This window comes from Pogoniulus pusillus, chromosome 13 (assembly GCF_015220805.1).
Source record: "Pogoniulus pusillus isolate bPogPus1 chromosome 13, bPogPus1.pri, whole genome shotgun sequence".
NCBI classification, from domain to species: domain Eukaryota; kingdom Metazoa; phylum Chordata; class Aves; order Piciformes; family Lybiidae; genus Pogoniulus; species Pogoniulus pusillus.
In genome coordinates, this window is record NC_087276.1 from 18,590,143 (window position 1) to 18,617,103 (window position 26,961).

Here is a 26,961-nt window from a genome sequence, read left to right on the forward strand (position 1 = left end):
CGCTGTGTTGTTGGAACCACTAAGAGATGGTATTTAAGTTGTCAGCAATGGCAGGAGAAAGAAGACTGCAAGGCCTCATGATTTGTGTGTTAGCAGAGAAACACAAGATGATGAGGCTGAGATTTAGATAACCAAGGAATCAGCCTGATCACATTACACAGTCCAGTACTGGGGCTCTAATAGAGGCCAGACTTCATCCTCCTGTTCCTTAGGGTCCAGACATCTCAGCAGAGCATGACCTACTTCCTCTAGGCTTCCCAGCTAACCCTTGCAACACCAAAGCTCCTCCCGCACAGCCCTATTTTCAGTAACGCCACGGAGCTGACACAGTTGGAGTCAGGCTCAGCCTGTCCTGCTGGGATCTGACCGGGAAAACCATTCCAGTTTTCCTCCTGACGGATTTACTTTGAACAAGTTTATATTTCAGATTGCCTTGGGATGGGAACTGTGTGTTGAAAGATCTCTAGGGATCGGATTAAGTAGTTTTAATTACAATGCTGGCCTCGACGGAGAAGCTTTTCTTCAGGAACAGTCACCAAATGTACTCTTTTCTTTTTCCTTTTTTTTTAGTATCCCTTGGAGTGTGGCAGATTTCCACATCTGAAAAAAAAAAGGGAGAAAAAAAAAGATAATTTAAATGCAATGGTAGTGTTTCCTGAAGCCTTTGTACCCACCCTGATCTGCCATGCACACCTGGAGCAAAGGCAGTGCCGTGTTGTGTACTTGCCTGTACTACTTGCAAACGAGCAAGAAAGGTCAGGAGTTCAGGGGGGCTGCCTGAGGTTGTCCTTTCCACCTCTCTGAGGATCTAAAATTGGTCTCCACACTCCGTTTCTAGCAGTTTGTCAAATCAAGCATTAGGTGCCAAATGACACCATTGGGACATTCTTAGCTTAGTTGATCTTGCTGCCAGGCATCATTTCTTAATACTCAGCTCCATTCCTCCTCTGATTCCTTTCATCCTACTTGTAGCCCCACATGCCACCCCAAAAAGGTCCTTCTCCTTCTCAGGCTGTTTGCCTTGAACCACTCTTGTTGTTGTCTTTGAGCTATTGCTTAGCTGAGCTACCCATATGTACAGGCACAGGAGGAAAGCTCCTTGAATGAATCCATTCAGCTCTGCAGCCTTTTACTGAGCTTTCACCAGCTCAGCTCTAGTTCACTGCATCTGCTATAGTTCACTGCATCTGCTGTTTGTTCTCTAAAACACAAATCCCAAACTGCAGCCCCAGGAGGGATATCCCACTGAAGAGAGAGGAGTGACTATTCCTTAAGAGTAATAATAATGACAACAATAATGGCAATAGCAATAATACTAATAACAGTAATAATAGCAATAATAACAGTAATGGTAGTAATAATAATAAACTGAGAGGTTTTGTTCATCCTGCCCAGGCAAATAATTTAGTTTCATTTTGAGGTTTACTTGAATGAATTTTAGCTGGAGTTGGGGTTGTCAGAGCCTGAACCAAAGCCCAGGGAAGGCTCCTAGCTCATTTTAATGCATATTAGCAGCCTGGGTTCTTAAACCTCAGACCTTCATTTTTCCAGATCCTGACTGACACAGATCAATGGATTTTATCCCAGAAACTCAGTTGGGACAGTTAATGCCCATTAAATTGGAGGCAGTGGTGGCCAGAGAGATGCCAAAGTGCTTTTCTGAACTGGATATTATTTAGAAATGAATCCTGTAGTTTGCTATAAAAACACAGTTTTTAACTCTTTGGAGAGACAAGTCAAAAAAACAAGGAGGGAAGGTAAATGAGTGCAATAATTTGCACATTTGTTGCATGACCAGTTCAGCATTTTTCACTCTTTCCATTCAGATGGGTCTTTACTTCATGGATAAAATATTGAAGACCTCCCTCCCTTTATGGTGAAATGAAACCCCCTCCAATCTGTGACCATAATCCTAAACTCTGTAACATAGCTGCGTGTGTCTCAGTAGGTTGTGGGTATGACCTTGCAGACTTCTAGGTGGAATGAGGGAGTGGGATTTAGCCATTTTGTTTTATTTTATGTGGTAATAAGATTTGAAGTGCCTTGTGTCTTCTCATTACCTTTCATGATCCTTTGGAGCTGCAACCAACTGGTTGAGAAAAGCTGCACTGAATAGCTGGAATTGTGACTTATTAAAATCAAATTCTCCAGTCTGTTCTCAAAGACAGTGTGGGTTAGCATCTTTTACCCTGGAAAACCATCACTAAAGGGGTTGAAGAGATAAAATTAGTGATGGAAAGGAAGTCCTAACATTTTTATAATATATAGGCTGGATGGTAGGAGGAAATTCTGCACAGAGAGAGTGATTTGCTATTGGAATGGGCTGCCCAGAGAGGTGGTTGAGTCACCGTCCCTGGAGGTGTTCAAGCAAAGCCTGACTGAGGCACTTAGTGCCATGGTCTAGTTGACTGGATAGGGCTGGGTGCTAGGCTGGACTGGATGAGCTTGGACGTCTCTTCCAACCTGGTTGATTCTATGATTCCTGCCCCTCTGAAATATGTAGACTGATGTTACTATTGCTTTGCAAAAAGGCTTTGCCCCCAGTCCTCATCATCCTCCCATTTTTTGGCTGCTTGTTTGGCACTTCAGCCATGGCAGTAGAACCACGCACAATGAATCCAGCTGGAGCTAAGCAAGGAGAGTGACCACAGATTAGCTGCAGCAAGGAGCACTGTTGTATGTTACAGGTTGAGCCTCCAGGGGACTGGGAGGTGGTCTGGAACCTGAGCCCAGGTCCTCCTGACCCTTCCTGGGAGGTGATTCCCCTAGGTGCAAATGGTTACCTCACTGCCACTTCCTGTCGTGCAACGCTATAAAAGCAGGCAAAGTTCCTGTTCTTGCTTGAAGAGCAACACCCTCACTGCTCCAGCTTAACCATGTGGCCAGCAAAACATGTAGTGGACCATCTACCTTCTGACTCTACCTCCATCCATTGTCATCCATCTGGTTTTGTACAGATATTTTTGTACCTGTTTCCCTTCCCCTATACCTCTATAAACTCCCTGACCTTAAATACCCTTTATTTATTGTTAAAGTTCATTTAACTTACAAAAAAATCAGTACTGGACTGTTTTCTGTGGCTGCTTTACCCCTTTCCACTCTTCCTACCCAATTCTTTTCAAAAGGAAGAAAGGAGAGTTATCCTATATTCAATTTTGTTCTGTGGGCTTTGGGTCTCCAGGAAACTTTAGAACTTTACCTTTGACGTCTTGCTGTGTCCTCTAGTGCCCGTCTGTGCCCTGGCCTCATGAGAGCACCTGCAGCAGTGCCTTGTGTCTTTCAAGTGTGATAAAACAGCAACTCTTTCTGAGCACCCTATCCACCAGAGTCTGCTCACTGGAATGCCTTCTCTTCTGGACCCTCAAACAAAGTCCAAGGACCTTTCGTTCTTTTGCACCAACCAGTCCAGAACAAGAAACTTCCTTCATGCTCACCCAGCTGCTGCAGGAGTGCCTGTTTCACAGGCTGAGGAATGTTTAATACTGGCAAGACACAGGAACTCAGCTGGCTCTGAAGAGGGGTGCCTTTGACTGTCCTTCTGCCCAGTGTGTATGGATGGTTACTCCTTGCACATAGAATCATAGAATGGTTTAGGTTGGAAAGGACCTCAAAGATCATCCAGATTCAACTCCCTGCCACAGGCAGAGACACTTCCCACTAGAACAGGTCACTCAAGGCCTCATCTAACCTGTCCTTGAACACCTCCAGGGAGGCAGCATCTACAACCTCCCTGGGCAACCCGTGCCAGTGTTTCACCATCCTCCCTGTAAGGAACTTCTTCCTAACATGCAGTTTCAATCTCCCCTCTGCCAGTTTAAACCCATTCCTCCTCATCCTGTCATTACAAGATCTGATAAATAGTCCCTCCCCAGCCTTCCTGTAGGCATCTCAGAAAGGCCATGCTGCCCCTTCACAGCTTCATTCTATCTAGGACAGCTGTCTCAACTCACAGCTGGAGAGTTGCAGAACACTTTATTTTCTCTTCCTCAGGAACCCAGAATTTCCCTTCCAGTAGGAAACTGGCATGTTAAGTGCAGAGATAACAATTGCAATCCTTTGGTTTTTGGACAGATAACTTCTCTAATACTATAATGCCAACACCAAATACATCTGGGGGGAAAGAAGAGACTACATCTGCGATTCACTCAGACAGCAATGAAATACCCCTGCTAATACCAATCTATTTACTGAACACCAAAAAACTTTCTACACACACAACCAGAAATGTCTACCCAGAACTTCCTCCCCAAAGACAAGGAAAGCAAAGTTTCTTAAAGGAAGAATTGCAAATAATGAGGAAGCACACAGCTGACTTATATAAATACATGGGCAAATACATGTTGATTGCTACTCCATGCTGATAAATGAAGCCTATTGAAAGCTGGGAGAAAAGGAAATGTCTGTTAAGTGTTAGAGCATTGCTGAATACTAACCAGGAAAGAGATTTCAACTTTATTAGTGGGAAATCCCCAAAGCCTTTGCTGCTTTGATAGGCAGCTGTGGCAAATGCAGGACAAACACAATGCTGTGCAAAAAAGACTCAAACCTCTACCAAGGAGGCAGAGGTGATGCAGACTGACACAACTGAGGCCTAAAGACACCGATGGTGTGCATATATTGATAGATCTGATGTGCTGGTGATGGGTGTCATTAGAGATAGATGATTCACAGAGACAGTGATTGGCATTGGAATGGGCTGCCCAGGGAGGTAGTGGAGTCACCATCCCTGGAGGTGTTCAAGAAAAGAGTGGATGAGGCACTTAGTCCCATGATCTAGTTGACTGGTTAGGGCTAGGTTGGACTGGGTGATCTTGGAGATCTCTTCCAACCTGTTTGATTCTATGATTTAAACCACAGCATCCCAGCATGGTTAGGAGTTGAAAGTGACCTCTAGAGATCACCCAGCCCAATGGCCCCTGCTAAAATAGGGCACCCACAGCAGCTTGTCCAGGATCACAATGGCCAGGGGCACTTGGACTCTTTCCAGAGAAGAAGACTCCACAACCTTATTGGGCAGCTTGCTCCAGGCCTCTAGCACCCTCACACCAAACAACTTCTCCTCCTGTTCAGAGGAAACTTCCTGGATTTCCAGTTTGTGCCCATTGCCCCTTCTCCTGTGCCTAGGCACCACTGACAAGAGCCTGGCCTCAACCTCTTGCCCCCTACAAGTCCTTTAGCTCTTGCTGAGCATTGCTCAGATTCCCTTTGGGGCTGCTCTTCTGCAGGCTCTTAGCCCCAGGGCTCTCAGCCTTTGCATCATCTGGAGAAGATGCTCCAGCCTTCTCAGCAGATTTGTAGCCCCCCATTGGCCTCTCTCTTGAACTGGGGATTCAAGAATAAATAAAATTAGTGAAAAACTGCCCATAGCAGGCTCTGTGTGTGTGTGTGTGTGCGTGAGTGTGTGTGTCTTGCTGACCTTTGGAAATGAACCTCATACTTTCAACAAGTGTTTGAAAATACAAAAACCTGAATGAGGAGGCTCTGAGGCTGTATTAGATAAGAGGCAGTCAAGTGGTGACCATGTGCATGCAGCTCGCCTGGCTTTATTTTTGGTCAAAGTGGTAACAGCCAGAAAAGATATCCCCAGATATCACAACTAGGTGGCATAGCCATCACTGCCCAGGCACTAGTGTCTAACTGTGGATACTAAAGGATGACTGCACTTATTATGGACCCAATGTAGATTTTCTGCAATGACTCCACGGAATGGTTTAGGTTAGAAGGGACCTTAAAGGTCATCCAGTTCCATCCCCCCCTGCCATGGGCAGGAACACTTCCCACTAGACCAGGTTGCTCCATAAATACCTCATTTATGAGCTTTCAGATATCTGGAGCTGGTTCAGATTCTAACCTCTGCCCTATCTCCAGATCCAATGTGTTCTGGCAGTCTTCATTCAAATATTCCACAAGGTGGGGGGGTTGTTCTCTCAAGTGAGAAGTGGGAAAGCTCCTTTGAAGAGTTCTGTTCTGTGAAAAGGAGAGAATTGAATAAATCTTTTCGCTTGAAGAGGAAATTCAATATTTCCAAACACAATGCCATGGATGAAGGGTTGCTTAGTGTCTACACAACAGCCTTGATCTTGTCCCATCAAATGTTTTAACATGTTGGATAGTTTAAATGTTGAAGCCATTTAAAAGTTTGACCATTTGCTGACTTGCAAACCTGCATTAAAGGCGCTCAAGAGAAAGGCAAATGCATCAGGGAGGGAAAGTGTAGTAGTTTGGGAATTTCCCAATCCCCCCCCAAATTCACCTGACTAACTCAGCCAGCTGGAAGTTAAGGACTGAAGCTATGTTTACAGTGTGGCACAGATATGCAAGTATATATAGCCAACCTATACAGATACTTACTGCTACGTACAATTATATGCCAGTTTAAAGTAATACAGAAATACAAAACCCCTCCTGAACAGCAGAACCACACAGGAGGGCTTTCAAACCAACTCCTCTCCTTCTTTCTATTCCTCCATTTTTATCTCAGAATCTCCTACATGAGATGTGGTAAGCCAGATAAGGAGTTAGAAGCAGAGTAATTAAAGTTATACAGGTCCAGGCAGAGGAATTAGTGAAGCAGGCGACAGCCAGACAGAGTCTGACTGACTTTTGTTTGTGTTTCTTGGTTTTATATCTCTCAGCAGAACAAATGAGTGATACAGACATCACTATAATCTTTTTTTCACAGCCAGTGATGTAATTTCTCTCATTAAAATATTCCAGTTAGCCTCAAACCAACACAGAAAAGGAGGGAAAAGGAGGATGCTGAAATAGTTGAGGTTGCCAGGCTCTGGAGATGCAAATTCATCTCCCTGTGGTGTCACACACTTCTCAAGCCACACAGAGCATGATCACCCTCTCCAAACTCCATCTCTATGTCCAATAGAGAAGAAAGTTGTTCTCTATCTCAAAGATTTGTTATCAATCAGAACATGGCCCAGACTGTGAAGTACTTCTAGGCTAGGCAAGTTGTGCAAGGACATGCTAACAGGAGTTCCATTTTTGGCATGTGCCTCCTAAGTTCTCAGACACCTGAGGATGGCACTTCAGCATCAGGGCTTTCCCCTATGGGATGAAGATGAGCAAACAAAAGCCAAAGACATGTCTGAACCAAGTGAGAAATTGTTGCCTTAATGGAAACCAGACTCAGGTTTTTGAAGCTTTCTGCCTGCTGGCTCCAAATATGACAACCACACCTACAAACATGGTCCAAAGCAGGGAGCAGCAGTTTGGAAATTAGTGTGTTTTAAGGGAAAAAGATAAGAGGTGCAGCTCTGCTTGCTCTCCCTACTGATCCCAAGCCTTCAGATTCCTCTAAATTAAATTGTAAAATAATGATCTCCTCCTCTGTTTTCTGCTAAGCTCCTGAGTTAATCCCTGCTACAGAACTGCACACAGAATGCAAAGAGTTAGGCAAAAAATTACCATTAAAATGGGGCCTCAACCCAAAGCATTTCCACAGTCTCCAGTGCACATTTGAACCCAGGTCTAAATTCTGTCCCTGGGTCTGTCTTTCACCTAATCCTTTCATTTTCAACCTGCTTTTGGGGAGGAGAATCAGCCCATGATGTTAACAGAAACACTCAGCTGTTGCAGCAGACACACATACTGAAATAATCTGAAGCAGCCTGGCTGCCTCAGCTTTTTTAAGCTCCTGATGTTTTTTTTTCCTGATGATTTCAAATGGCAGCACAGAAAGAAGAGCAGGCAGACCTGGAAGAGGATCTTCTCTGTCAGCAGCAGCACTCGATGCCAGGCTGTTAAATTTAACAGAGCCTCTGAGCCTAAGGACCAACCCCCAGCAGCAAATGTAATAACTTTAATTAGAGTGACTCAGTTATTCAGGATTTCCATGGCTTTAATAAGGGTGCCAATGCCAGAGGAACACAGGTATCACAGGATCACACAGTGGCAGGGGTTGGTAGGGACTGTACAGGTCATTCAGTCCAACCCCCCTGCTAGAGCAGGATTACTCAGGGGAGGGCACACAGGAACACATCCAGGTGGGTTTGGAAATCTCCAGAGAAGGAGACTCCACAATCTCTTTGGGCAGCCTGCTCCAGAGCACTGGCACTCTCACCATACAGAAGAGTCTCCTCATGTTGAGGTGAAACCTCCTGGGTTCCAGCTTATACCTTGTCTTATCACTGAGCACCACCAGACAGAGCCTGACACCTTCATCCTGACACTCACCCCTCAGATATTGATAGACATTGATCAGAGTCCTTCTCAGCCTTCTCTTATGCAGACTAAACAGCCCCAGGGCTCTCAGCTTTTCTTCATAGCAGTGCTATTCAAGTCCCTCCATCACAATATCAGAGGCTCACAGGATGTCAGGGGTTGGAAGGCACCCAAAGAGATCATCAAGTCCAACCACCCTGCCAGAGCAGGACCATAATCTAACACCCTTGTGGCTCTCAATTGGACTGCCTCCAGCAGGCCCCTGTCTCTATTGAACTGGGGAACTCAAAACTGGATACAGTATTCCAGGTGTGATCTCATGAAGGCAGAAAAAAGAGGGAGGACAACCTCCTTGGACTTGCTGGCCACACTTTTTTTGATGCATCCCAGGATGCTGTTGCTTCTCTTGGCCCAAGGGTGCATTGCTCTGCCACGCAGAACTTGCTGTGCACCAGCACTCCAAGGACTTTCTTCACACAGCTGCTTTCCATGAAGATGACCTCTACTCTGTCCTAGTGCTCGCTGCTGTTCCTCCCCAGATGCAAGACTCTTCCATTTCTCATTTTCTCAGCCAAAGTGCTGCTGGATTTCAGCACATTTTCAGCCAACATGGCATCCAAATCCTCTCTCCATAGCTGTGTGGTTCAGAAGAAGCCACTGCAATCCTGGGCCAGCTCTGACTCTGCTCTATGAACTGCAGGGATGTCTGTCTTTGTTTACCAGGGTCTAGCCGTGACCCGATTGCAGATGACAGGTTGTGCCATCCAGTGCCTCTGTCCTCTGCTGCCCTGAAGACATGCAAATGAGTGAGAAATAAGAATACTCAATTCTATATGCTCTGTAACTACTTCTTCTTCCCAACTGACTTTCCCTTTTTTTCAGATACCCTTTTCTTGTGCATTCCCTGCCACAGGGCCAGAAAAAAAAGCTAAGAGGAAAAAACAAGAGTGACAATAAAGAATTATTGTGGGGCTTTGGAGAGAAACCAGGGTATTTATGGGTTTATTATAGTCCCTGTGCTAGCAGGTTTCTGAGATGTTAGTACACTGTCAAATATTTCTCAAGGTTAACAGTGTAGGGATGCAATTATGCTGCAAGTTGTCTGCAAGATTAATTAAAGGTATTTCAGAGATATGGGAGGAAAAATGTTCCAGCAGCTATTAGAGTGTGAGAAATCCCAAGTCGAGGAGTAGTTCCCCTTCATTTCAGCCCTCTGCAGATTAAATAGTCCCATATTTAGGGCAGGCTCAGAGGCAGGTATAAGGTACACATCTGGGCTGAGATGCAGAGTGTTGGTGAGGCAATACTGGAGACGACTCACTCAAGGAGTGATCTGCAGGGAGAATCCCTCCAGAAAAGTGAGTTTTGAATAAAGGTTTCACTGAGCCAGAAAACACCAAGAGGTGTCACAGAGGCAACAAAGGCAGATCCAAGACACAGGCTGACCAGGGCTCCCCTGTACACTGACAGCCACTGGGCAAGCACTGGGAGGGAGGTGAGTAGCTTATCATTTGGCATGGACAGCAAAAGTATTAGTCCAGTTCATGGAAAGGCTGTGAAAATCACTGCCAGAGCCTGGGAGCTGTGAGAATGGGAGGTCTTGGAACACCTAACATCCAAACACCAACAGCTCAGCGCTTCAACCTGGTATGCAGCAACCCAATCTAAACGCAGTCTGCTAGGAGTCCTTAGCCTTGTTTTAAACCCAGTCATCAATGAGAGATAATGCTGGACTGAGAAGGGCCAGAGAGATTTATTGACACCAAGTCAGAGACCTTGCTGCAAACCTGGGCAGGGAAGAAGATGCCACTGCTGGCTTACATCTTCATTCTGCCAAAGGACAGGAATGAATGATCAAGTATCTGAATGAATGTCTGAATAGATGAATGAAAGAGGAGTCAATACATAACCAAATGAAGATATTAAAACACATTGGCAGCTTGCTGGGCCCCCAGAACAAGGGGGCTCTTTGGGGTCTTTGTCAAGGGAGTTGGTAGAGTCACTGACCCTGGATGTGTTTAAGGGTGGTTTGGATGTGGTGCTTAGGGATATGGCTTAAGGTGAATCTTGTAGGGTTATAGGTTGGACTTGGACTTGGTGATCCTGAGGGTATTTACCAACCTGGATGTTTCTGCAATTCTATGAAGATGCAGGCAGCAGTGTCCTCACTTTCACTGTGAATTAAAATCTGCTTTCCCCAGTGTCTCTCAGTGTTTAATTTTTACCAAAGGTCAAAACTTTCTTTGCCTTTGGAAAAAAAAAAACAAAAACAAACAACAAACCAAACCAAAACCAACAGAGGATTCAGCTCTCTGTGCTATCAAACCTGCAGCCACCCGTAACTCTCCTGCTAGACCAGGAGCCCCAAGCTCCTGCTGCTCTGCTAGTGATGACTGCAGACAGTGGAATATCCCTAGGGTCCCCAAGGGCCTCCGTGATGCTGGAATGACAATGCAGACCTCATGGCAGGACAAAGTTTGTGCTGTCATAGAATGGTTGGAAGTTTTGCTTGGAAGATGCTTGTAAGACCGGAGTCCAACCCAACACTACCAAGTCACCACCAAACCATGTCTCTCAGCACCACATCTTCAAGGCTTTCAAATCCCTCCAGGGATGGGGTCTCCACCAACTCTCTGTGAAAGCTGTTTCAGAGTTTGGCAACCCTTTCAGTAGAGCAATGTTTCGCAATAGCCAATCTAAACCTCCTTCAGTACAACTCAAGATCATTTCCTCTTCTACCACCTGATACTAGGGAGAAGAAACTGCCTCCCTCCTTACTCTTTTCAGGGAGCTGTAGAGAGCAGTGAGGTCCCCCTCAGCCTCCTCTTCTCCAGACTAAACACCCCCAGCTCCCTCAGCTGCTCCTCTCCAGTCCTGTTCTACAGACCATTCCCCACCTTTGTTGCTCTTCTCTAGACCTGCTCCAGCCCCTCGATGTCCTTCTCGGAGTGAGAGGCCCAAAACTGAAGCCAATATTCAAGGTGTGACCTCAACAGTGCCCAGTGCTCAGGGTTATCACTTCCCAGAGGAAGGACAGGCCTCACTTCAGCCTCTTTATCCCCTCTCCACAGCTCAGAAGTCCTTTCCTCCTCACTAAGCACAGTCCCAGCCTCCCAGTTGTGATATTTAACATAGGGGTTGACATGCACAGAGGTGGCATCTTCTTCAGGTCAGGGAGAAGAAGGGAAAGCTGGTGGAGGACTTATGGGCACTCTGTGACAGTTGTAGGCTTTTCTGCACAAGGTGCCAGGTACACAAAGAACACAGCAAATGCTTCTTGCAGGTTCCAGCTTGCAGGAGCCACAGATTTGGCTTCTTGGGAACAGCTGTAATCCATTGGAAGAGATCATGCTGATCCAAATTTATTTATCCCATTTCTTCTAGAATCCACCTCTGCCTTGAACGTTGTGATCTGATTAGCTGAAGGTCACTTTTATCTCATCCCTCTTCCCTCTGCATGGGGAAAACATTTCTGCAGCAAGGACCTGGAGGCTGAAACTCTTCTAGCTTGAGATGAAGGTCCTCCAGATGAGAAGTAGGGAGCTATGGCTGCCAATTCAATTAGCTTTCATGCATTCACACACAGATGGAAGGATTTTTGGAAGGAAATCATATACTCAATATGACTAAACTATTTTATTTTTATAGAACTAAACCAGCAGCTTCATTTTCCCCTGATAATATTTCTGTCAGTCAGGTCAAGGATAATGAACTAAAATTCTAGGAAGGCTCACCAAAACTTTGTGGTTTTTTTTTTATTGAAAACCTTCCCCCTCATAAAACCTACATCTGCAAATACAAAATCTACAGTTAAATGTCTGCCTTCCCCATGCCTGGCTTGCTCCGAGGAGAGATGAGTTTTACCCCATTTCAACTTAACAACATTCTGCTGAGGTTTCTGAAGGCAGAACAACTCTTCCAAACACTGTTCCTGCCTTTATTATTACCTGTGGGTAAAGATGTTTTCTGCTCTCACAAGAGCCAGTGTTTTCACTCCAGAACAGGAGGTTTTTTCCATATGGAATTATAGAATAATTGAATTGGTTGGGTTGGAAAAGCTCTCTAAGATCATCCAGCCCAACCTTCAATTCAACACCACAATGTTCCCAAGTGCCATGGCCAAACATTTTTGAACCTCTCCAGGCATGGTGACTTGACCACCTCCCTGGGCAGCCTGTTCCAATGCCTGACCACTCTTGCAGCAAAGATATTTTTCCTAATATCCAACCTAAACCTCCCCTGCTACAACTCGAGGGCAGGTATTTATCTCCATTCATGGTTTAGATCAGCTCCTTTCCCCCTCCAATTTTTCTGAGACCTTTTTTACCTCCTAACAAAAGGAAAATACACCCAAACCAGCCCTGTAAGGGAACATGGCTTCTGGAATAAAAGCTCCAGGGAGACCTTAGAGCAACCTGAAGGGGAGCTACAGGAAAGCCAGGAAGGCACCTTTGACAAGAGCTTGTAGTGAATAGATTGAAGCTTGAGAATAGATTTAAGATTGAGACTGGAGATTAGGAAGGAATTCTTCCCCATGAGGGTGGTGAGACACTGGATCAGCTTGCCCAGGGAGGCTGTGGCTACCTCCTCCCTGGAGGTGTTCAAGGCCAAGCTGGATGAAGCCTTGAGCAACCTGAGCTAGTGGGAGGTGTCCCTGCCCATGGCAGGGAGTTGGAATTGGATGATCTTTGAGACTCCTTCCAACTAGAGCATTCTGTGATCCTCTGAAAGTATGTAATATGACAGGAATTAGCTATGCAAGCAGCAAAGTGCAATGCTCTTTGGCAGAACCCAGGTGACATGTTTTAAAGACACTGCTTCCAGCAGAGGAAATCACTGCTAAAAGCAGGTGTTTACTCAGGAAGCTGAAGCAATGTTTTCCTGTCACCTCACATTAAGTCATTTGCGATGCTTCATGCTATGTTACACCACATCATGTTCCTACATATGCTGAAGAACCCAGAGTGGAGTAACATGATGTGACAGACAACATTTAGCAAAAATATTCACTTATTTGACTCAGATCCCTGCTATCACTTTGAATCAGAGAGCCTGGTCCCAAATGAAGCTGACAGATGGACCTGAACTCACCAAGGAAGGACATCCAATCTGAAAGTTTCTTCTCCTGATCTCTTGTATCTGGTCCTCATCCTACTGGTGGTCACTGATGCCCTCAGATCCTCTTTCCCAGCATGTTCTTCCCTGCTGTAAGTAGTCTGCCCAGTTGATTGTCATTTATTCTGCCATAGATTGTCATTTATTCTGCCATAACTCATGTCTTTCACATGTGGGACTAATCACATCCTGCAGTACTTGCTATCAAGGTGCTGCTAAATGTCCATTGGTGGAATTGCTGTAAGCAGTTTTTACACTAGTGGAGTTATACCCAAAAGAGTGTTGGGACTCTATCATAGAATCAATAGAATCATAGAATGGTTTAGGTTGGAAGGGACCTCAAAGCTCATCCAGTTCCAACCTTCTGCCATAGGCAGGGACACCTCCCTCTAGAACAGGTCACTCAAGGCCTCATCCAGCCTGGCCTTCAACATCTCCAGGGAGAGAGCATCCACAACCTCCCTGGACGGCCTTTGCCAGTGTCTTACCACCCTTACTGAAAAGAACTTCCTGACATCCAGTTGAAATCTCCCTCCTTCCAGTTTAAACTCATTACTCTTTGTCCTGTCATTACAAGACCTTGTAAATAGTCCCTCTTCAGTCTTCTTGTAGGTCCTCTTCAGATACTGGAAGGTCACTCCAAGGTCTCCTTGAAGCCTTCTTTTCTCCAGGCTGAAGAGTCCCAACTCTCATAGCCTTTATTTCTGTGCAGAGAGAGAGTATTTTAGGTAGCAAGGCAGCCATTCTTGAAGGCACACACGTTTTACATTATGGCCAAGTCTTTTTGAGTGCCTTAAAAATGTTGAGGCAATGTTCTTGCTCTTAGAGGAACTACTTCAAGGTGATGCTTCTAAAAGTAATTTAGGAAAGCTGTGCAGATTCATGAAGATGAGTGAGCAAATCAAGTGATCAAATGTAAGTGCTGCCACACAAGGAGTTTTGTAAGCATCAGTCACAGTGGCACTGGATAGAAGAGACCAGATGTAGGACTCTATGTTTGTCCTTGTTGAATTCCATTAGGTTCCTCTCCTGACCTGTATGATGACTTTCAGCCCATGGTAAGGGTCTCAGACAGCTGCAGGACTATTATGTGCTTTGGTGCAATCTCTCCTGGCAGAAAACAGGATGAGAAAAATCCATTCCAAGCAGAGGGCTTCAGTGATGCCAGTGAAGATAGTTCAATGGCATAAGACCTGGCTGTTGGAAGTACAAAAACATTTGCATGTGGGCTTGAAAGCTCTCCTCTCTCTGGGGATGGATCCAGAAACACAGGCCAAGGTGCTGAGAGGTTTTGCATGTCCCACCAACATGAAGCTGCAGTGGTAAGTGTAGAGCTGAAAGACAATGAGACAGAAGACAGGCAACAATTTGCAGGGCTCTGGAAAGGAAGCTCTGGACACTGGAATGGGCTGCCCGGGGAGGTGGTGGAGTCGCCGTCCCTGGGGCTGTTCAAGGCAAGGTTGGACGTGGCACTTGGTGCCATGGTCTAGCCTTGAGCTCTGTGGTAAAGGGTTGGACTTGATGATCTGTGAGGTCTCTTCCAACCCTGATGATACTGTGATACTGTAATGATTGGACTCGATGATCCCGAAGGTCTTTTCCAATCTAAGAAACTGATTCTGTGATTCTGATTCTGTGATCTCAGCCTCCCTGCGTGCCCATGCAGGTGCCAGCACACTGTCTGGAAGGAGCTGAGGGGGAAAGATGCAACTGCAAGAGAAAAGGAACACCACAAACTGTAAGCTTACTTTGGCCCGTGCCACCTTAGCCAGCGTTGTTAGAATGTTTTCTCTTCGGCAGACACAAGACATTTGGGAAAGATTTGTTTTGCATGAGCCCCCGCAAGGTTTGGTGCACCCCCTGCCAGTGAGAGCAGCTGCTGCGGTTTGTGCTGACTGTTCACTCTGCTCAGGAAACCCCAGGAGCCCTCTTGCCTGGGGCAGTCTCCTGAAGACTCGGTGATGGGCTGGGATCCTGCGGCAGTGATCAGCACTTTCTGCTGCCTTGTCCTAAGCGTGGGCTGGTGCCTCCGCGGGGATGCGGCTGGGCAAGCCCCGGCGTGCTTGGGTTCCCCAAAACGCTGCCCATAGCAGCGTGGGAGGCTTCTCCCAGCAGCTGAGCAGTGCGGAGCTGAGTGAATCCTCATCCAAAGCGGAGGTAACTCGGTGAAACAAAATCATAAGGGGCCCCGAGGTCAAATACCCAAAGAGCCCACGTCCAGCTTGAGGAACAACAAGGAGCATCAGCTGCTGCCGCCTCTGCAGCGTTCACGCGTCCCTCTGGATGCGATTCTCTCCCAGCCAAGTGCTGAAGCGCCAGAAGACAGCAGGAAATGCTGCCTCTTGCCCTGGGTCACACCAGTTTCTGCAGTGGCTTTTAAGAACAGGCTTCTGCCAATCTGCCAGGGCAAAGGCAGCGCAGCTTGGGCTTGCTTGGAGAGCTCTGGCGCTGTGCGAAGGTGTTTTGCATGAAGAAATCCTTTGAGCCACTCTGCTGTTCTCTTCTTACCTATGAAAAATAATTGGGGGGGGGGGGGGGGGGGGGGGGAGAGAAGTGATTAAATAATTAATACTGGATGTTGCTTAACAGTTGCTAAGAGGCTTACTTAATCTTCTGAAGCTTCCCCCCCACCCCCCAATTTAGGACCAAAGCAGACAGAATTGAGCAGGCTATTCCAAAGCTGCAGCTAGCACTCTGAAGGGAATGGAAGGCAGCACGTTTCTTTGATTAGAATATTTTTCTCATTAACAGGATGTTCAAAATAAAGCAAAAAGGTTTGATGCACAGAGCCTGTGGCAGTACGAAGTTAACACTGGCGTGCTCCCGCATTTTGCCTCATGTTTACTAATCAATCAAAAAAGACTCTTGCTGGCAAGAAAGGTCACATCTTTCATCTCAGAACTGAAACTTTTTGACAACAAGCAATTGGAATTTCTTCATTCCATTTCAGTGCACAGAACGAGAGCTCAGGGTGGCAGGCTGGTGGGTACAGGATTAAACAAGCAGCTGTGGATGTTGAGTCTCAGCTACTCTAAGGAGGCTCTCTCAGCTTTAGCAAGTTCCTAAAATCATAGAGTGGTTTGGGTCGGAAGGGAACTTTAAAGGTCACCCAGTCCAACACCCCTGCATTGAGCAGGCACATTTTCTACTAGGGCAGGTTGCTCAGAGTCCCAGATATCCTGACCTGAAACGGTTGCAGGGTTAAGGCATCTCCCACTTCTCTGGGCAACCTGGGAAAGAGTTTTACTACTCTCAGTGTAAAAAAATATCTTCCTTCTGGTTAGTGTAAATCTCCCTCTTTTAATTCAAATCTGTCACCTCTTGTCCTGTCTCAAAAAGCTCTGCTGAAAGACTGCAGCTGCGTTGTGGGTGGCCTTTAAGTACTGAAAGGCTACAATAAGGTTTCCTTAGAGCCTGCTGTTCTGCAGACTGGACAACCCCAACTCTCTCACCCTGCTTTCATAAGAGAGGTGTTATGGTGCTAGTCCAAAGCAGTAGAATAAGTAACGTTTTGGTCAGCATCAGTGTTGCAGGTTTGGCTCAGATGACAATGTCAGAGTTAAGATGCCCACACGTGTTGAGTCAGAGTGCTGCAGAACAAGCTAGCCTTGCAGGGTGTGCACATAGCAGCTACCTGCAGTGCTAAACCCTGCTCCTCCTCCTTATTCTTTCTTTTATCTCAGGATAGACACAACCTCCTGTGTCTTTACCATAGCTTTCTAGCTCTGGTCTCTGCAAGTTGGTTTAAAAACCTGTATCTTGAGAAGGTGACATTTCTTGGTAGGTGTAAATAAACCCCAAACCTCTGCTTTCTCAGGTCAGATAGTTTCACAAGTTAAATAGTCCTCATGCAAGCTGTTCTTTTTCTCTCCTCGTTTCTTCTGCTCAAGCAGAGGAGCAGCCTTGATGTCACTTTCTAGCCGTGTAGGGGAGTTGTGACTTCTCTGGGAGTAGTTCCCATCCATCTGTGGGTGCAGACAGGAGCTGGACCAGGGGCTGTGAGCAGATGTGTCAGAAGCACATTACTCAGTGCTCATCTTCACTGTCTGCTTGGCTCCTGTGGGAGTTACAGTCATGCCCTTGGAAGAACCCAGTGGAAATCAGAGAAATGATCCTGAAATATCACTGGTTTGCTAGCTTCCCTTCCCCTCCACTGGTTACACAGACATCAGTCACCTCCAAGGAGTCTCCCAGGTGGTGACAATAGCAGGACACAGCCTTACCCCTGGCCAGGACTTATACCCTTGGTCTCCTGGAGAAATCACTGCTATGAAAAGATGCACAGGTTGCCTGCAGCTGCAGCACATATTGCATGGCATGACACACACATAAGTGAGATTAATTTGAGTTCTGGGCATCATTAGCTCAATTAAAACTGTGATTTTTTTAGTTCAGACCTACAGGCCATTGCAGAGAAGAGTAATCATAGGACAGAAACGAGTTCCCTAGTTAAAAATTAATTCCCAGGACTAAAAATATAATCAAATGATGTCTCTGGTATTTTATGGAGAGCTGGGAGGATAATAAAACTTACAGCAGTGCACCATTTGCATTTTGGTCGTTTCTCTCCATGTTTTTCCACAGGCTGCCTTTCTCCTCTGCTTGTTAATCACATGCACTGCTACAGTCCTGGCATTTTGAGATCACTGTTCACATCAAGACTGAAAGGAAACTAATTACAATCACATTTTGGGGCTCTTGTTTAAAGCTCGCGTGGCGCTGACTGCAGCACAGGAGCCTTGACCTTTATTTGTGAGCATGAAAATAAGGCAAAGATGAAAGATTGCTTTTCCTCCAGCTCATATGCCGGGATCAAGAGGCCCTCTGAAGGAGGAAGAATGTGGTAAGTCCCTCCACAGCCCTCTCTCCTCGCCTCCTCTCCCATGCTGGCAGCAGAGGCCAGTAGTGCTATGCAGAAGCTGTGCTCCACTGCAGGAGAGGTGAACGGGAGCACCACGGTGTTTTGCAGCTCTCCCTCGGGCTGCTGGAAGAACATGCCATGAATTAGGAGGCCTGAGGTCATTTTAACCCCATCTAGAGGTTTTCAGTGAAGAGTTTGCATTGCCTGGTCCATGCTCATGAGCTGAGGGAGGTATTGGCACGTGCAGGTTACCTGTGCCAGCTGCAAGCAGTACTGCAGCCTTTTCTGCCACTCACTTTTTAGCTTAATCACAGAACCATAGGGGTTGGCACCTCTGGAGATCACTTAGCCCAACCTCTTTGCCAAAGCAGGTTCACCTAGAGCAAGTTAACCAGGAGAGCATCTGGGTGAGATTTGAATGACTCCAGAGACGGAGACTCCACCAGTGATCTGGGCAGCCTGCTCCAGGGCTCCACCACCACCAAAATAAAGTTGTTCCTCCTCATGTTTAGGTGCAACTTCCTGTGTTAATAATACTAATAGAAGCACAGAATTGTTTCAGTTGGAAAAGACCTTTAAGAGCATTGAGTCCAGCCAGTGGCCTGACACCACCATGGCTATTGAAACATACCTCATAATGCTATGGCCACAAGTTTCTTGGACATCTCCAGGGTTGGTGACTTCACCAACTCCTTGGACAGCCTGTTCCAAAGCCTGGCCACTCTCACACTTGAGGCCCCATCCCTGGAGATGTTTAAGGCCAGGTTGGATGAGGCTCTGGCCAGCCTGATCTGGGTGTCCCTGTCCATGGCAGAAAGGTCGGAACTAGATGATCCTTGTGGTCTCTTCCCACCCTGACTGATTCTGTGATTCACAGCAAAGATAATATCCAATCTAAAACAGTCTCCAGGTGGATGCATTGGGGCAGAATAAAGTCCCCCTAAGCTGAGGCAGTGCAGGTTATCCCAGTGTCATCTCTGATGTCATGAAATGTGAATGCATTCAGAGCATGCTGCGTTGCAGATTGGTTCAGCAGCTCTCGCCTGCTTCTGTGTCCCTGTGTTTTCACAGCTGTAATTGCCATAAACTCTTACTGTGCTTCAAACAACCTGCGAGGGTAGTGGTACAGATGAGTTTCAGCCCAGGGGCTGCTTATGTGGTGTTTGCTCCTGACTGCTCCTTTCATGGCCTTCCAAGCCTGACCATGCTTTCAACCTGCAAAGCATCTCCTGCGCTTGCAGCCTCCCTGTGTTCCGTCGGTTCTGGACTGAAAGGAGTTCATTGAAAAAGACACCAGCACTGAACCCAGATGAGGTGTTCTCCTGTATTTACAGCCATGCTCACCCTGCACAGTCATTCCCCTTGCCAGGCTCTGTATTCTAGCAGCAATCATCATTGGAGCCCTGAGCCATGGTGGGATCATTGGCAGCATATTGACAAACCCTATGAGGAGAGGCAGAGGGAGCTGGGGGTGTTTAGCCTGGAGAAGAGAAGGCTCAGGGGGGACCTCATTGCTGTCTACAACTACCTGAAGGGAGGTTATAGCCAGGTGGAGTTGGTCTCTTCTCCCAGGCAACCAGCAATAGAACAAGGGGACACAGTTCAAGTTGTGCCATGGGAAGTCTAGGCTGGAAGTTAGGAGGAAGCTCTTCACAGAGAGAGTGATTGGCATTGGAATGGGCTGCCCAGGGAGGTGGTGGAGGCACCGTCCCTGGACACGTTCAAGCAAAGCCTGGATGAGGCACTTAGTGCCATGGTCTAGTTGACTGGATAGGGCTGGGTGCTAGATTGGACTGGATGATCTTGGAGGTCTCTTCCAATCTGGTTGATTCTATGATTCTATGATTCTGTAATTTGCATCTCCGAGTTGGAAAAGTTCTATTCAGGGCAATTAATCTCACACCCACTCATAAAACCCCTCCCAGGCACACTGCAGGCAAAGGACCCTGCTCGACCAGCCCATGCTGGGGGCGGGTGGCCATTCAAGCTGAGAAGCAAAGCCAGTTTCCCAACACTTGTGTGGTGTATTCTGCTGCTGTTTTGCTTTGAAGAATGTAGACATTTACTCAGGCAAATATTTACAGAGAAAAAAAAAATTGAAGACTAGTGAAAGCTGCTGCAGTGAACTTCTAATTACAATCCACCAAGTGTTTATGAATAAATTTATCTATTATTTGTCTACTTCCAGCTCTGCCTAGACTTTGCCTCGTACCATTACAAGCTGAAGGAAACAATATGCAGCATGGAAATGAAAACAATTTGACTTAATTATTTACACCATTACCACCCCTTTGAATGAGGCCCTCTGTTTCTTGGGTGTTTTGTGAAATTTGACTGGCAATTATGCTTGCTTAATTAATTTTATTTATCTACTACTACAATGAGATAAAAAAAACCCCCTCTCCCCCCCAAAAAAATCAAACCCCAACAAACCTCTACGAGAATGCAAAGCACCAGCTATGTCTCCTGGTTGTAAATTATAGTCATAGAATGGTTTAGATTGGAAGGGACCTCAAAGCTCATTCAGTTCCAACCCCCTGCCATAGGCAGGGACACCTCCCACTGGAACAAGTCACTCAAGGCCTCATCTAGCCTGGCCTTCAACACTTCCAGGGAGGGAGCATCCACAGCCTCCCTGGGCAACCTGTGCCAGTGTCTCACCACCCTCACTGGAAAGAGCTTCTTCCTAACATCCAGTTTAAATCTCCCCTCTTCCAATTTAAACCCATTACTCCTCATCCTGTCATTACAGTAGCTTGTAAATAGTCCCTCTCCAGCCTCCCTGTAGTCTCCTTCAGGTACTGGAAAGTCACTCCAAGGTCTTCTTGAAGCCTTCTCTTCTCCATGCTGAAGAGCTCCAACTCTGGCAGCCTGTGCTCATAGGAGAGCTGCTGCAGCCCTTTGAGCATCTTTGTGGCCCTCCTCTGGGCTGGCTCCAACAGTTCCATGTCCTTCTTGTGCTGGGAGCTCCAGAACTGTGCACAGTACTCCAGGTGGGTTCTGATGAGAGCAGTGTAAAGGGGCAGAACCACTTCCCTTGTCCTGCTGGCCACACTGCTCTTTCAAAAAGTAGTATTCTGTAGCATTTAGTTGAAAGTGTATCTGGCCATGCTCCAACAGCATTTAAGTGTAAAGAGGAGAAGCCTTGGAGGACAAGTAATCATACTCAAATGACACCAAGGTCATTAAAAGAATGGTTCCAAACACATGGCAAAATTAAACATTGCAAGAGTGTTTTCTTCTCTGAAGTGTTTCAGCAGATGGTAAAGAGAGCGGAAAGAGGCGAGCCGAGAGAGGGGCAAATGCGCCTCCGCATGCCTGCTCCATACGGCACTGCACGCAGGGCTCTCATGCCAGCTTGCCTGGAGACCCATCCCACACCTGGGGCACAACCAAACCTTCACGTGGAGGTGTGTGAGTGAAGCTTGGTGCTGAATCACAGCCTGGGAAATCCCTGCTTTGCTCTGTTACAGTTGTCAGCCAGATTCACGTCGAGATGAGAACAAATGAGCGTGTCAGCAGAAGTTATTGTGCTAATTTGTGAAACTCTTAATGAGATATTTTCAGAGCTCATAAAAAGGAAGAGCTATGTCATTAGATTGCTTGCACAAGAAGTGTATTTTGATAGGGGAAAGGAGTTGAGGTTTTATCAGCAATGACACCCTGCGTCGGTGCTGAGGCGGCAGCTGTTCAACTCAGTTGGAGGCCAGTCACAAGTGGTGTTCCCCAGGGCTCAGTTCTGGGGCCAGTCTTGTTTGATATCTTTACCAAGGATCTAGATGAGAGGATTGAGTGATCCATCACTAAGTCTGCAGCTGATACCAAATTGGGCAGGAGTGTTGCTCTGCTTGAGGGTAGGAAGGCTCTGTGGAGGGATTGGAACACGTTGGCTCAAAGGGCCAAGGTCAGTTGTACGAATCACAGAATCAACCAGGTTGGAAGAGACCTCCAAGATCCTCCAGTCCAACCCACCCCTATCCAGTCAACTAGACCACGAGGTTTAACAAGGTCAAATGCTCAGGTGGCCAAGAAGACCAGCAGCATTCTAGCCTGGGCCAGCAATGGTGTGGCCAGCAGGACCAAGGCAGGGATCCAGTCCCTGTATATGGCACTGGTGAGACCATGCCTTCAGTTTCAGTTCAATTTTGAGGCCTTCATTTCAAGAAGGGCATTGAGGGGCTGGAGCATGTCCAGAGAAGGGCAATGAAACTGGTGAAGGATCTGGAGAACAGGGCTGGTGAGGAGCAGCTGAGGAAATTGGGGGGTGTTTAGTCTGGAGAGAAGAAGGTTGAGGGGAGACCTCATTGCTCCCTACAGCGAAGTGGGGGTCGATCTCTTCTCCCTACTATCAGGTGACAGGACAAGAGGAAGTGGCCCCAAGTTGTGCCAACTTGACTTCTTTTCTGACTGGCAATTATTCTGGTCCCATGCTGAAGAAGAGAACAGCTTCTTAGTGTATTCTAAACTCCTTAGCTCTGAGAACTTGTAATGCCTGAACAGCAGCATCTTTTGTGCTTCCATTGCACGAGGCTAGCAAGGAAAAATAAAGCAAAACTGCCCCCACCCCACTTCTCTTGTTCTGTTGCTGGTTGTCTGGGAGAAGAGACCAACCCCATCTGGCTACAGCCTCCCTTCAGGTAGTTGTAGACAGCAATGAGGCCACCTCTGATCCTCCTCTACTCCAGGCTGCACACCCCCAGCTCCCTCAGCCTCTCCTCACAGGGCTGTGCTCCAGCCCCCTCACCAGCCTTGGTACCCTTCTCTGGACACATTCAAGCACCTCAACATCTTTCTTAAACTGAGATACCCAGAACTGGATACAGCACTCAAGGTGTGGCCTAACCAGTGCTGAGTACAGGGGCAGAAGGACCTCCTTTTTATTCCAGTGCCTTGTTGCAGCCACGAGTCAGGCAGGCACCAGGGACAGTGGAGCACTGCCAGCAGGTCACTTGGCCAATCCTGCTTGCTGAGAGATGGTGGGAACTGGGATTCCTGTTTTAGCATAAAAATTCTGTCACTCTGACCCTTAAAAATGCAGGGGTTGTCCAACCAGGAGTTCTGTTGATTTTAATTGGATGCATGGATGAAAATAAGAAATTCTTTGCCCTTATTTACCAAACAGGATTTTCTTTTTTCCTTTCCCAGTTATTAATTTCCTTCAACATGAAGTGACATCTCCAAAATGAAAACAGTTTATTGCTTGCCAGCAGCAAAGCCTGCCTAATTTAAGACAATCAGAATTGAAGCTTTTGAAGCATATCAAGGCTTGTTTATAAAACAATTATCATCACAAACATTATCTCTGCTCAGTACAGCCTCTTCAGACCACTACCAAAGCCTGAAACCTCGTTGCTGGTCCTCCCCACCCTCACATGTTTCACCAATTGAATTCATTCAGGTCATCCTTTGATTGCAACTTTCCTACCCCAACCCAGCTACTCAGTGCCAAAAGGAGCCAACCTGGAACCTATTTGATGCTGGGAGAAAACAAAATAGAACCAACTCAGTGTTTAAAATGAAGAAGTAGGTTCATTATTAATAACAGACAACAGAGTGCAGTGACCTCTCCATCAGAGCATTTAAATCTTTGCACAACATGCTCTGCTCGTGCTAGGCTGGTTTCACAAACAACAGCTGTGGAGTTCGTTAGCAGATGAATCCCCTCGAGGTAATTCAGAGGAGCCAAATGTGCTAAGCTGAACACCTCATTAAAGCAATGCTTTATAAAACAAACCAAACATCCAAAACCCCACAAACCCCAAACTCTAGCACACATAGAGATGCTGCACGGAGAGTGTGCTATTAGGTGGAACCCATTCCTCTGTGTTGCTGGAAAAAGGACTTTTTAAAGTTAGAAATCACAGAACCACAGAAAACATCTGGATGGAAGAGCTCTCCAAGCTCATCCAGTCCAATCCTTGACTGCAGGATCAGCACCAAACCAAGTCCCTAAGCACCAGCTCCACAGGATGCTTGAATACCCCCAGGGATGGTGACTCCAGCACTGCCCTGGGCAGACCATTCCAGTGCCTGAGAACCCTCTTTGGGAAGAAATATTTCCTACCATCCAGCCTGAACCTCCCCTGGGGCAGCTTGGAACCATCTCTTCTGCTCCTGTCCCTTGCCACCAAGGAGCAGAGGCTGCCCCCTCCTCACTCCAATCTCCCTTCATTGAGCTGTAGAGAGCAATGAGGTCTGCCCTGAGCCTCCTCTTCTCCAGCTTGCACACCCCCAGCTCCCTCATCTCCTTCTTACAGCCCAGCTGCTCCAGGCCCTTCTCCAGCCTCTCTGCCCTGCTCTGGACAGGCTGCAGCTCCTCCATGTCCTTCCTGGAATGAAGGGCCCAGAGCGGAACACAGCACTCAAGATGTGTCCTCCCCAGTGCTGAGCATAGCAAATTCCCACACATGAGGGCATCAATCATCCCTTTTCTATCTGCAGCAAGAGTATTTTGTAAAAACAGGTGCTCAGAGAGTTTATTAATTCTTAAAAGAGGCCCCAAGAGGTAGTTTCCGATGTAGGAACAGGTTCTTTACCATGAGGCTAGTGAAACATTGGAACAGGTTGCCTGGGGAGGTTGGGACCTCATCTCTGGAGATATTCAAGGTGGACAACCTGATCTAGCAGGGGATGTCCCTACTGAGTGCAGAGGGGCTTGGACTGGGTGACCTTTGGAGGTCCCTTCCAAGCCAGACCTTTCTGTGTGATTCTGTGTCATGATGAGAAACATGATTTGGAACTTTTTGCTCCTACAGCCCTATGGAGCAACAGTCCTTTTCCTTCAGAAAATGACAGGTTAAAGTTTGTCCTGGATGACCTCAAATTAAAGAGTTTCCACAGGTTAGCTCTATTGCATTTCTGTTGTTGTTGTTACCTGTCTCCAAAACCCTGATGTTCATTCTCTACCCACAACTATTCTACATTTCCCATGTCAAGAAAGACATCAACCTAACTAGCCCTGTTACTTTGGAACTTCACATAGGTTGGACTCAATGATCTTGAAGGTCTTTTCCAACCTGATGAATTCTGTGATTCCATAAGAAACACTTAATGTGAATGCAACCAACAGGGATTCTGCAACCCCAAGGTGCAGCAACTGCAGCAGCACAAGGCTCTGAACTGCAGGTTTGCTGCTAAGAAAAGTTTCCTTCACCTGGTTGCATTTTTGAGAGCAGTTGCATGAAATTCTACTCAAGAATAAGAAGGCTTTGAGATCTTTCTCTATTTTTATTTAGTTTTTAAACCTGGAAGGTCTGTTTTAGATGACTTCTTTAGCAGCTGTTAGGTTTTTTTTTTAGTTCATCTTTCCTTGATGTTGCTTTTTTTTTTCCTTTTCTGATGACTTTGAAGAAAATGATCCCCACGAAGCAGATGCAGAAGACAGTGGCAAGCTTTGTGAAGAGGCAGCTCCAGAACTGCACTTGATTAACTGGAAAGTTGTCCTCCTGGGGGCTGGTACAAACTTGAGCCTCAGCTGAGTCTGCCAGGCCACTGCAAGCTTAAATCACAACCCAGGCAAAACTAGGAGAATTCAGATCATGTTCTTCCTTTAAAAACAGTGAGGGAACTTCTGAAGGCTGAATCACTTCTCTGGAGGTGTTTCAAAGAGGCAGAGATGTGGTGCTGAGGGACGTGGCTTAGCACCAGACTTGGAAGAGTCAGAGAATGGTTCGACTGGATGAGCTTAAAGCTCTTTGCCAAACAAAACAATTCTGTGAGTCTCTGAAAATGTGTTGCTGGATTTCCTTCTTCACCTCTAAGTAACCCAAGCAGCAGAAGGTGAGGGCAGAATGACTGCAAATTCCTGCACAGAATCATAGAATCAAGCAGGTTAGAAGAGACCTCCAAGATCACCCAGTCCAACCCAGCACCCAGCCCCATCCAGTCAACTAGACCATGGCACTAAGTGCCTCATCCAGTCTTCTCTTGAACACCCCCAGGGATGGTGCCTCCACCACCTCCCTGGGCAGCCCATTCCAATGCCAATCACTCTCTCTATGAAGAACTTCCTCCTAATATCCAGCCTATACTTCCCTCAGCACAACTTGAGACTGTGCCCCCACATTCTATTGCTGGTTACCTGGGAGAAGACATGAATTTGGAGTCTAGGATGTGGTGAGGAAAGTATACAAACTACTCACCCATGAGTTTCCAGTTCAGCCAAGCACTTCAGATGACAACACAATACTACTCACCCATGAGCTTCCAGTTCAGCCAAGCACTTCAGATGACAACACAATACTACTCACCCATGAGCTTCCAGTTCAGCCAAGCACTTCATCTAATCATGAGTGAGCAAAAAGAAGCAGCTAAACACAGAGAAGCTCAGCCTAAAAAAAGGAGACCTAACCAGCACCTGTGGGTCATGCTAGAGTAATGATCAACTCTCTACCCTACCTAACCGGGGGGCCACCAGGCCCCCCGGCCTTTAGATCCCCTCCACCATTCACCCAGTGATGCACCACAAGGACTCACCGGTGATGATCTGAGGAGGATCCCTCTGCCCAGTTGGGCAAGCTTAGGGCTTGCCTTTCCTGAGGCCCATTAAAAAGGGGAGTGGGCAAAGTGGTCACACCTGGGGTGGGAGGAGACTCCAACAGAACCCAGATTAAAAAGGGGAGTGGGCAGGGAGAGCAAAGTGGTCACACCTGGGGTGGAAGGAGATTCCAACAGAAGCCAGGTGCTCTGGAAGAAAAAAAAGGAAAATGCAAAGTGAGGTAAGAAAGGGGCAGGTATGGTGAAAAAGGGAACGTGGTGCTGAAAGGAGGGAGATGAGAGGAGAAGGATGGAGATGAAAAGAGGAAGATGGG

General features: G+C 46.7%; 1 protein-coding gene and 1 long non-coding RNA gene across 2 annotated transcripts in view; one reads left to right on the forward strand and one right to left on the reverse strand.

The window, feature by feature from the left end:
- The window catches only part of LOC135180644 (uncharacterized), a 50,720-nt gene extending 32,326 nt beyond the window's left edge, over nt 1-18,394 (forward strand). The window contains exons 2-4 of the transcript XR_010304522.1: nt 13,227-13,382; nt 14,936-15,028; nt 17,875-18,394. The gene's annotated coding sequence lies outside the window, so the exon portion shown is untranslated. The remainder of the gene's footprint in view (nt 1-13,226; nt 13,383-14,935; nt 15,029-17,874) is intronic.
- Nucleotides 18,395-25,358: 6,964 nt separating this feature from the next.
- On the reverse strand, nt 25,359-26,723 carry LOC135180642 (uncharacterized). Its single transcript, XR_010304521.1, has 2 exons — nt 26,627-26,723; nt 25,359-25,955 (listed from the first exon to the last, which is right to left on the reverse strand). It is a non-coding gene; the product is annotated as an uncharacterized LOC135180642 (long non-coding RNA).
- Between the last annotated feature and the right edge of the window lie 238 nt (nt 26,724-26,961).